Source organism: Rhinoderma darwinii, chromosome 4 (genome assembly GCF_050947455.1).
Source record: "Rhinoderma darwinii isolate aRhiDar2 chromosome 4, aRhiDar2.hap1, whole genome shotgun sequence".
In the NCBI taxonomy this organism is placed as follows: Eukaryota; Metazoa; Chordata; class Amphibia; order Anura; family Rhinodermatidae; genus Rhinoderma; species Rhinoderma darwinii.
The window spans coordinates 389,438,168-389,450,535 of NC_134690.1; the positions used below are offsets into that span (position 1 = coordinate 389,438,168).

The following is a 12,368-nucleotide window of genomic DNA, read 5'->3' on the forward strand; positions in this document are numbered from 1 at the left end:
GTATCTACTTATTAAAGGACCTTCCATGAAATTATTTAATGGACCCAATTGTATGTTTGCAAAGAAGTAAATGGCCTTCAAAATGTAACTATTTCCTTCCATTAGTATGCCAAACTCTGTCCACGTTTCTTTCCTAAAACCTATGGTGTTAAATGAATTATCTTCTTCAAGACAAGTAAGTTCTTTGTCTTCTGTGAGCTCAGTGTAATGACGGGGTAGGGAGACAGACAGGTGAGCCCTAATCTACCCGCCACTCAGTCCCTGCCTACTTGCACGGCCCATCCTAGGCGACGGCGTACAACTGGGCGACGGTCCCTACGCTCTATATGTGTAATACAGACAAACAGACAAGGGTACACAGAAACTAAGGGAAATGGGGCAGTTGCCCACGGCAACACCATGATCAACAGGAGTAGTGAACGAGCCGAGTCAAACCAGGAGTGTACGAGGTACCAAACGCAGAGCAGGAGCATAGTCAGTAAAGCCAGGGTCAAAATGAAGCAAGGTCAATAATAATAGCAGGAGCAGCAGGGAAACAAGAAAGAATCAGAGGCAAAGACAAGCAGGAAATGAAAGTATAAATAGGCTGAGGACGGGAGCTAGAACCGTCTGGCCAGGCTGTGATAGGTTCTCCCACTCCTGAGCCTACCAGGAGTGGTAGCAGATCGAGTCACTCTATCAGACCTAGGAGCAGATGCAGACTGATTAACCACGGGCGTCGACACAGAAGCTGTGTCTGGCAGATCCTTTACACTCAGAGAGTCCTGAGAAGGTTGTACAACTCCTAGATTCCAAGAAGATTGAGAAAGGAATATATTTACTCATTGATTGGACCACTGTTCAGGGGCCACTGTTCTAACACCAATCTCCAAAACTAATAATGGAGTGTTCACAAGTAAATTGGTGACCGCCCATAAGTGGCGGTACTCTTACAATGCAGTGTGGGTGCAATTACCACTACAGAGTCTGCTGGTCCCTTCTTTGGCCTTTTCTTACCCACTGATCAGTTCCTATCCTGTGCTCTCTCTGGTGGCTTTGCGCTTGGATACTTGACTCTTCAATCTTCTTTGACAAGACAATTTAAAATAGGATTAGTCCCCTGGCCTTTGCCAGTGTATAGGCACAATTATAGCGTTAAATAACCTGAGAATATAACTATCTAATTAATAACCCTAATAATTGTAAAAAAAATATTTCAACGTGCCGTCCTAGATTAGACATAATATGAAAAACACAAAAACCCAAAAACATTTTCACAATTATTGCATTCCCTATGGATTATTTTGTTACCGTTTTCTATGTACTGACCTCGGTTTGTCTGTTTGCTGCCATCTCCCACCCTAGAAGACTATTCAAGACCGAGAGCTGTAACATGTCGATTTTCTGGAATTAAATAAAACATTGGTTAGAACCAGAGGGTCCATTGGATTCTGAGTGTGACTTCAGAATGGTCAGATGAGCATCTGCCAAACCCCTCTGATGGAGAAAAAATAGCATTAGATATGATCGTCTGTCTGAAAGACAACATAGATGCGCCACCACAGGGGAATTTAAGCATTACACAGTTCTCATTGAAATCCGTGGACTTTCCATGTAATGCATGGATATACAGCGTCCTTTAGAATGAGAGACGCTCTTTGTAGTGATGCTCCACGCTGGCTAATAGATGAGGGTGCTGAATGGGGTTCCCCAGTCCATTAAGTTAGATTTCCGAAATATGGGTTTTCTAAGCCAGACTGCCTCATTAGGATACTTGTGAAAATGGAAACCCAATCATGAACATCTCTAAGTTGGTAGAGTCATAATGAAACATTAAAACATAGATCCAAGATGCTTCTCAATTTTACACTTAGTAAAAGTTGGTTACCAATAATACAACAAATATTCATTTTATTTTTTGGACAAGTAAAGTGTTAAATTTCTTTTTTCAACCTTACGTTGCTACCTGTGTGAAAAAAACGAAAATGCCTGGCAGCCGAAAAGCCATTTTGGCAGGAATTTTACTAGGCGTTTCCCAATAAAGGTGGGTCTATCGTAAATCTGCTTCTAGGCATATAATTTAGCAAAAACGCAAACGTCTTTATAGCAACATATTGTTTCGAAAGCTATAATTATTCACCGGCAGGCCAAATAACGGCATTAATTTTAGTTTGGTTTGCAGAACGCTAATCAGCAAGTTCTGACAGTACCCAGGAAGGTTATTGAATTGTTTATCAACAAGACGGAAAAAAATAAATAAATACGGGATGCGCGGAAACACAAAAATATTGGTTAAATGCAATCAAATATGTTATCTAATTACAAAAACGGCAAAAAATTATCAAAAAGTTGCATGTTGAACTATTCCGCGGCACTTTTACAATCCGCATTTCCAACAAGATAGATCAAAATCTTGTATGATGAAGACATAATGTGTCATAATAATTAGAGACATAGACAAAAGAACAGCTAATCAGCATGCAAATTTATGCGCTTCTAGTGATTCAGATGAGGCAGATTCCTACCTCTCTGTCTCTTTTTTTAATTTTTTTAATTTTTTTTAAAGCTTGATTCATCTTCATTGGTAATCATCACAAGTCTGCCAAATGTTCCGTGACACTAATGTATTACAGGTCAAGAGTATCAGGGCTTCACCTATTACCCCCACAAACAATATGCTCTCCTTTCCTGTTCCCTCTTCAGGATTTTAGCAATTACTGCCAGATGTAATCAGACTTCTTGAATAGGAGCAACTGGGGCTTGTTTGTGGCTTGGATTCATTAGAAGCAGGAGGAACAAGAAAGGAATAAATTACTTAATTGCACAAAAAAAGTTGCAGCCAAAGTAATAGTGAGAGAGGCTGATTGTGTGAATGTGTATTAGACTACTCTTGGAATGGAGAATCTTCAAATAGCTGGTAGTTTGGCCTTGTAGATTCAGAGAGAGTTGGGTGTGCTCCAAAGCAGATGGTCCCATATAGCCATCCATTCTTTCCTTTGTCAGGTTTTACTGTTTATCTGATCTTGTCCGTCTATGATGCTGCTTATTCGAGATCTAACAAAAATATGCATTCATATCATATTCATTTCACCGGGTATCTCTGCGCTCAGTCTCCCCCACCTCCTCGTTTTATCTCGATGAGACGATCAAGTCGAACAAAAGCCGTCCTCTTCGTCACACAAGCTCTGATGATACCGTTAGAAAAAAACAAAGCTGAAATCACGGAAAAAGCCTGAAATGGTTTCACAGCCTGAGAACGTTGGCAATATCCCGCGCCACTTCTCCCTTTGAAGAATGTGAACTTAGTGTGACACGAAAGACGATTTTGCTCAGGTCTCTATTACCTCTCCTTCCAAGTGTTTTTATGGGGCCAGATTGGTAGGAATTGAAAATCACATTGGCTCTTAAATATGCACTCGAATGCCAAATGTTTGTCATGTTCGGAAACTTTCTTTTTTTTTTCTTCCTTCATTAGGATTCACTGTATAAAGAACTGTAGTTTGTATTCTTGGCTGTTCATAGAAATGCTCTTAGAAACTGGAATTCAATATTTGATGCAGCGTAATGCTGAGATTTGTGAGTTGGGAGATGGGTAAAAGAAAGATGAAAATCTCTGTAGCTTCTGAAGACAAGACCTTGCCGGAGGATGCTGCATCTTAGATTAGTGTGTAGACTGGGGTTCATTTTAGAGTGTTAGCTTCACATATACAGAATTCTCTAACGCTACTGATGCTCAGCTTCACAAGACGACTCCTACACAGCTTTACTGCCTTATTGGCACATAGCTCAACTGCCCCCGTTCTGCACACCTCTTGATCTCATAGCACCAGTGGTGAACACCTCCTCACCTCCACAGCATCAGTGGTGCACACCTCCTGATTATTTACAACTTCAGTGGTGCACACTCCCTCATCTCCACAGCTCCATGCTTCCCACCCCCTCATCTCCACAGCTCCATGCATCCCACCCCCTCATCTCCACAGCTCCATGCTTCCCACCCCCTCATCTCCACAGCTCCATGCTTCACACCTCCTCATCTCCACAGCTCCATGCTTCCCACCCCCTCATCTCCACAGCTCCATGCTTCCCATCTCCACAGCTCCATGGTTCACACCTCTTCATCTCCACAGCTCCATGGTTCACACCTCTTCATCTCCACAGCTCCATGGTTCACACCTCTTCATCTCCACCTCATCATCTCCACAGCTCAATGGTGTACAGCCGCTTCATCTCTTCATCTCCACAGCTCCATGGTTCACACCTCTTCATCTCCAAAGCTCCATGGTTCACACCTCTTCATCTCCACCTCATCATCTCCACAGCTCAATGGTGTACAGCCGCTCATCTCCACAGATCCAAAGGTGCCCACATTATCTCCACAGCTCTGGTGGTGCACACATCAACTCTACAGCTCCAGTGGTGCACACCTCTTCTTCTCCACAGCCCCATGGTTCACACCTCTTCATCTCCACAGCTCCATGGTTCACACCTCTTCATCTCCACAGCTCCATGGTTCACACCTCTTCATCTCCACATCTCCATGGTTCACACCTCTTCATCTCCACCTCATCATCTCCACAGCTCAATGGTGTACAGCCGCTCATCTCCACAGATCCAATGCCCACATTATCTCCACAGCTCAACTGGTGCACACCTCCTCATGTCCTTAGCCTCAGTTTTGCACCATTTGTATCTGTAGTTGCGCCAATCTGCACCTTCAAAAGACAAGATCTTGCTGGAGGATGGTACTTTTATTAGTGTGTAGACCAGGGTTAATTTTAGAGTGTTAGGTTCACATATGCAGAGTTATCAAACCCTACTGATGCTCAGCTTCACAAGCCTACTTTACTGCCTCATTGGCACAGCTTTACTGCCAAATTGGTACATAGCTCAACTGCCGTAGTTGTGCACACCTGCTGTTCTTCATAGCTTTAGTGGTGCACACCTCCTGATCTTCACAGCTTTAGTGGTGCACACTTCCTCATCTCCACAGCTCCAGTGCGGTGCACAGATCCTCATCTCCACAGCCAGAGTGATGCACGTCTCCACAGCTCCAGTATTGCACACCTTTTCTTCTCCCCAGCTCCTGTGGTGCACACTTTTTCTTCTCCGCTGCTCTAGTGGTGCACACTTACTCATCTTCACAGCTTTGTTGGTGCACACCTCATCATCTTCACGGCTCAGTGGTGTACACCTGTTCATCGCTGGTGGTGCACACATAATCTCCAGAGCTCTAGTGGTAGACAACTCATGTTCTTTGCTTCCGTTTTGCACCATTTCTTAGTGCACAGCTCATTAGATCCTCATCTCTATAGCTTTAGCATACCTCCCAACCGTCCTTTTTTTGTGTGGGTTAAATGGGCATGCAAATATTAAGAGGTATGGCTTTAGTGGTGCACAGATCTTAAGCACCATAGCCCCATTGAGCTTCCCGGCACCAATAGTCTACAGCTCCTTATTTACACAGCTTCAATTGGGCAAATATCCACATTACTGCATCCCCAGTGATGCTGACCCCCCTCCACAGACCCAATGAGCACAGCTTTACAACCCCAGTAGTGCATGTCTCCTTTCTCCATATGGGGAAGGCAAAGTAGGCGGCTGCCTAAGGTGCCATAGAAAGGGGGGGGGGGCACAATTATGTATTCTAAAAAAAGTGAAATGTCCTACTCTGCACTAGGGGAAGTGCTCATTATTGTGGGAACTTCACCTGTCAGGCGAGCGACGGAGGTGAGGGAGTACATTAAAAACCTTGCCTTATGCAACAAAAAACTTGTCCAGTCCCTGCCACTCAACCCTCCCTCTGTTTTCTGACAATTCTGGTTTTAGGACTTTAATGCAACTTCTCCAAGTGATTCTGGACAAAAAAAAACCAAGAACATTCAGGACATGGTGGATAAGTGTCATTTTAAAGGGGCTGCAGAATTTTTGAAGCCTTATTTTGATCTTGAAATGTGTAGTGAAAAAATATTATCTGCACGCAGATATACACGTTCTTCTCAATGAATTAGAATTTCATCAAAAAGTTAATTTATTTCAGTAATTCAATTCAAAAAGTGTCTCTCATATATTATATAGATTCATTACACACAGAGGGATCTATTTCCAGCATTTGTTTCTTTTAATGTTGATGATTATGGGAACAGTTAATGAAAACCCAAAATTTTGTGTCTCAGAAAATTAGAATATTATATAAGCCCAATTTCAAAAATGATTTTTAATACCGAAATGTTGTCCTACTGAAAAGTATGTCCAGTATCTGCCCTCAATACTTGGTCGGGGCTCCGACTCTTCATGACTTACTGCATCAATGCGGTATGGCATGGAGGTGATCAGCCTGTGGCACTGCTGAGGTGTTATCAATGCGGCGTGGCATGGAGGCGATCAGCCTGTGGCACTGCTGAGGTGTTATCAATGCGGCGTGGCATGGAGGTGATCAGCCTGTGGCACTGCTGAGGTGTTATAAATGCGGCGTGGCATGGAGGCGATCAGACTGTGGCACTGCTGAGGTGTTATCAATGCGGCGTGGCATGGGGGTGATCAGCCTGTGGCCCTGCTGAGGTGTTATCAATGCGGCGTGGCATGGAGGCGATCAGCCTGTGGCACTGCTGAGGTGTTATGGAAGCCCAGGTTGCTTTGATAGAGGCCTTCAGCTCATCTGCATTGTTGGGTCTGGTGTCTCTCATCTTCCTCTTGACAATACCCTATAGATTCTCTATGGGGTTTAGGTTGGGCGAGACTTCTGGCCAATCAAGCGCAGTGATAATGTGGTTATTACACCAGGTGTTGGTACTTTTGGCAGTGTGGGCAGGTGCCAAGTCCTGCTGGAAAATGAAATCAGCATCTCCATAAAGCTTGTCAGCAGAGGGAAGCATGAAGTGCTGGGAAATGTCTTGCTAGACGCTGCGCTGACTCTGGACTTGATAGAACACAGTGGACCAACGCTGCTGCTCAGTGTCAAGTCCTGTACTCAGATGAAAGTAAATTTTGCATTTTATTGGGAAATCTCGGTCCCAGAGTCTGGAGGAAGAGTGGAGAGGTATCAATCCAAGTGTCTTGCGATCCAGTGTGAAGTTTCCAGTCAATGAAGGTTTGGGGGCCGTGTCATCTGCTGGTGTTGGTGCACTGTGTTATATCAAGTCCAGAGTCAGCGCAGCGTCTAGCAGGACATTTCCCAGCACTTCATGCTTCTCTCTGCTGACGACCTTTTATAGAGATGCTGATTCCATTTTTCAGCAGGACTTGGCACCTGCCCACACTGCCAAAAGTACCAATACCTGGTGTAATAACCACAGTATAACTGCACGCGATTGGCCAGCAAACTCGCCTGACCTAAACCCCATAGAGAATCTATAGGGTATGGTCAAGAGGAAGATGAGAGACACCAGCCCCAACAATACAGACGAGCTGAAGGCCACTATCAAAGCAACCTGGGTATCCATAACACCTCGGCAGTGCCACAGGCTGATCGCCTCCATGCCACGCTGCATTGATAACACCTCAGCAGTGCCACAGGCTGATCACTTCCATGCCACGTCACATTGATAACACCTCAGCAGTGCCACAGGCTGATCGCTTCCATGCCACGCCACATTGATAACACCTCAGCAGTGCCACAGGCTGATCGCCTCCATGCCACGCCACATTTATAACACCTCAGCAGTGCTACAGGCTGATCACCTCCATGCCACGCCGCATTGATAACACCTCAGCAGTGCTACAGGTTGATCACCTCCATGCCACGCCGCATTGATAACACCTCAGCAGTGCCACAGGCTGATCGCCTCCATGCCACGCCACATTGATAACACCTCAGCAGTGCCACAGGCTGATCGCCTCCATGCCACGCCGCATTGATAACACCTCAGCAGTGCCACAGGCTGATCGCCTCCATGCCACGTCACATTGATGTAGTAATTCATGCAGAGTCGGAGCCCCGACCAAGTATTGGGTGCATATATTGTACATACTTTTTAGTAGGACAACATTTCGGTATTAAAAATCATTTTTGAAATTGGGCTTATTTAATATTCTAATTTTTTGAGAGACTAAATTTTGGGTTTTCATTAACTGTTCCCATAATCATCAACCTTAAAATAAAAAAAATGCTGGAAATAGATCACTCTGTGTGTAATGAATCTATAATATAGGAGTTTCACTTTTTGAATTGAATTACTGAAATAAATTAACCTTTTGATTATCTTCTAATTCATTGAGAAGGACTGGTATATATATAGTCTCACAATATGGGGTTAATACAAATTCGCAGAAGAGTGAAGTTACTGAGTGGTTTTTTTTGGGCGTTCCTCATATCGTATAAGTACTTGGCTTAAAATATCCTGCAATTTGGGTTTCAAATGTCATGTATTGAACCTATATGACTACTGCACCTGAATCTTATAAGTGTATATAGACTGTAGTTGCTAAAAACATGATGTCTTTCCATGGACTCTCCTGTGAGGAGAGGAATTTTTAACTCCAAAAATAAATAAAATATATATTTTTTTCAATCCAAATGAATGTCCATCTTTTTAAACTCAACCAGAAGCAGTGCAGGTCTCCAGGGAACCCACAGAATTTCTTGCAATGCGGTCACCTTACAGCATGTGGAAAAAATATTGGCTGAGAACTTTTTCGCTTTCTATTAAAAAGGTGTACAGTAAAAAATTGTGTAGTTCAATCTCCTACTTGCAATAAATATTTCACCACTAGGGGGATCATTCTGTCTTGTTTCAACTTCATCTACAAACTTTATAACCGTGAAACTTTTATTTGTATCTTTAATGATCCAAAGAGAAAAAAATTAATATCTGATGACAAGATTTTATCGCCACAAATCAAAAAGAATAATCAGCAGTAAATGTAAGTCCATGAGTTTTCCTTTTCTGTTAACACTTTAATATAGACATTTCTGTTTCTGGGAAAGCTGGGTGATAACCATTACACATTTCTTAGATTCCTGGACAGCGCTGGTCTTAGTTTATGGGGCACATTGTGGGAATATGTACTTTAGCATCTCATCCAGCACCCACACAGTGCTCATACAGTGCACAAGAGGCTCAGGCTATGTTCACACACTAAACTAAAAATGGCTGTAAAATACGGAGGGAAAACAGCTCCTGAATTTTAGCTGTTTTTTAAGCATCAAACGTTTTTTTTTATGCGTTGTTTTCCGATAGTTTTTGGAGCACTTTTTCTATTGACACAATGAAAAAACAGCTCCAAAAACAGCTGAAGAAGTGACATGCACTACTTTTTATGGGGCGTTTTTTACGCACCGTTTTTTCAAACGGCCGCGTAAAAAAACGCCCCGTCGGAAAGGAATGTCGTTTTTCCCATTGAAATCAACGAGCAGATGTTTGGAGGCATTCAGCTTCCGTTTTTTCAGCCATTTTTTTTGGCGTTTACCCTCACAGTGGTATAAATATGTGACACGATTAACTCCTCCGGTAGATAAATGAGGACACTATGCACTACACATTTATGCAGAAAAGCGTAGGAGAACTATGCCAGGGTCGGTAGCTATGTCGTATTTTGCTGTATATATAGTGATAAACCACTCTGTTATAGTAAAGGAGCCTCATTGCTGGGGTGTACACACAAGGGGTTGATAGGGATAATGCCCTCCTTTACTCCTCAATCTTTGCTGACAGCCTCCACTAGAGGGAGCTGAAGGCATATGTTTTATGCAGCTCCTGTTTACTTTAAATGATATCCTTATAAATTCAAATGCAGTCAGCTCCCCCTAGTGGTGGCTGTAAGGCCACAGATTTCTATCAGAATTCTGCCACCGATAAAGATTTATTTGGAGCTAGGTAAATAACTGAAACAAAATTAAAGTGACACTAACCGCTTAATCACCCTAGAACACCAGGGATGCACAAATTAACCACTTTACTGCCCAAGATATCTACAAATGATACCGCTACACTTTGCTGCCACTATTGTGTATGATGGCACTAAAATGGAACTGTTTATAGAAGGTACTTTGCTGGTAATATTATTTATAGGGGGTACTGTACTGGCACTACTGTCATTATATAGGTGTGGTTATTTGCATACATATAGTGGCATTATTTATGTACACAGTATGGTGGCATTAGTTATATGCACAGAATGGCAACATTATTTATGTATACAATATGGTGGCAATAGTAATGTGTACAGTATTGGGGCATTATTTATGTGTACAGTAAGGTGGCGTTAGTTATGTGTATAGTATAGGGGCATTATATATGTGTAGATTATGGTGGCATTAGTTATGTGTACAGAATTGTGCCGTTAGTTGTGTACAATATAGGGGCATTATTTATGTGTACAGTATTGGGGCATTATTTATGTGTACAGTAAGGAGACATTAGTTGTGTGTACAGTACGGGGGCGTTAGTTATGTGTATAGTATAGGGGCATTATATATGTGTAGATTATGGTGGCCTTAGTTATGTGTATAGTATAGGGGCATTATATATGTGTAGATTATGGTGGCCTTAGTTATGTGTATAGTATAGGGGCATTTTTTATGTACACAGTATGTGGCTTAGTGGAGTGTATAGTATAGGGGTATTTTATATGTGTACATTATGGCAGCATTATTTATGTGTACAGTATGGTGCCATTAGTTGTGTGTACAGTATGGCAGCATTATTTATGTGTACAGTATGGCTCCAGTAGTTATGTATACAACATTGCAGCATAATCTAAGAACAGTGTTTGTGACATTTCTTCATTTTATAGCGATGGCATTGTGTATGTGCATCTATGTGTATGTGTGTGCGGGCCACATATACATAACCAAACCTCTCCCTTGAGAAAATCCTGCATACTCCGCGGCCTCATTGTGACCCAGCTTTCCCAGTGACAGGTATAACTAAGAAACAGCTAAACAGATATTTAACAACTTATAACAGAACAGAACATTTCATGAATTTTCCCCTTCAAATCATTGAAGGCAAAGTATTCTCGAGAGCGGCAGAGGCTACAGTATAACAGAAGAGGTTAAATGTCGGAGGAACGTTTGTGACACGGTGCTGCTTAACAGCTTTTATGTTGAACACCAGATAAAAGAGTTACAGCGTGTGTATATAAATTTCTTACATCTGCCTGTTTTGCCCACGGCATGCCAACCTAGCGGCCATAGAGTTTTCCTCACTGTTCACAAACTGTGATATATTATGTCTGGTGCGGTAAAGCAGGCACGTTACAGCTCACCAGGGTATACGCTACTATAGTCTGACAACGACTACAAGGAAAAGAGCGAAGTCAACCTTCATCTTCTCCATCAGACACAGTATGAGATTGCCGAGCGGTGCTGCAACATGCTAGGACAACAGATAGAGCAGCGTTGGAATAAAGGAAATACACAATAACGATATCATACTCTCTATCAGTGACCTGCCACCTGTCGCTGATGAGAAACTACAACTCTCAGCATGCAGGGCTTCAGCTATAGTGGGTACAAAATAGCAGTCACACCCGGTTTGAGGGGGCCCAAAGGCCTCTTTGGCACATCACAAGACATCAATTTTATAAATGGCCCATGGTAGGCCTGAGGGGACCCTGGTACAAATCTTCCATTGGGGCCCACGCCTGACAGCCGCAAATCACTAATAATGGTGGAGCATGCAGGTCTACACAGGCAACAGCTATGAGGCGGCATAAAAAAGAGATCTGTGTCTAGTATGCTGTAAGCTGATCCAAATATATTATGCAGCATGTGCCATCTTGATATATTTTGGTGAAATTTAAAATGACATGTTCTTGCTTTGTACAGTGTTGTTCTTATGGCACTATTAAAAATGTGCCCCATTGTGCTGACATCACTGTTGATTGCTGATCCTTCCTGAGAGGGCTGTCCAGGGTTAGAAGAATGTGGCTGCTTTTTTTTACAAAAACAGCGCCATACCTGTCCACAGGTTGTGTGTGGTATTGCAGCTCTGCCCTATTCACTTCAATAGAGCTGCAATATCAGCCACAACACATGGACAGGTGTGGTGCTATTTCTTAAAGAAAGCAGCCATGTTTTTCTAACCCTGGAAAACCCCTTAAAGAGATTCTTATATGCTACCAATGTAGAGGTGTTCTGAGCATTTACGTAATCCTGCCACCGAGGTGGGAGACTGTTTTCACAAAGCCCTAATACGGCTGCATTTTAGGGTCCAGAATACAGACATAGCAACCGTGGTTCTATTGAAATATCCTTAGATCTTTATATAGCCTGCAATTCATGGTGCCCAATGGCCTCCAGTCTTGGTCCAGTGGTCATTTTACTCCCTAAAGGCCCAATGGTAGTTCTCAACATTATATGGAAACTATATCTAGAGGCAAAAAAACAAGCAAAAACCCAGTTAGTCAGTACTTCCTAACAAAGTGAAATAAATGGGATTATATCA

General features: G+C 42.7%; 1 long non-coding RNA gene across 9 annotated transcripts in view; it reads right to left on the bottom strand.

Annotated features, from left to right (window-relative positions):
* Nucleotides 1-12,368, bottom strand: part of LOC142760249 (uncharacterized) — a 131,344-nt gene that overhangs the window by 112,459 nt on the left and 6,517 nt on the right. For 7 of the 9 annotated variants that reach the window (XR_012883282.1, XR_012883281.1, XR_012883275.1 and 4 more), the window contains exon 3: nt 1,309-1,383. This is a non-coding gene — a long non-coding RNA (uncharacterized LOC142760249). Of the gene's footprint in view, nt 1-996; nt 1,066-1,308; nt 1,384-12,368 lie in introns of all 9 variants that reach the window. The other 2 variants (XR_012883279.1, XR_012883276.1) reach the window with 2 other exon arrangements.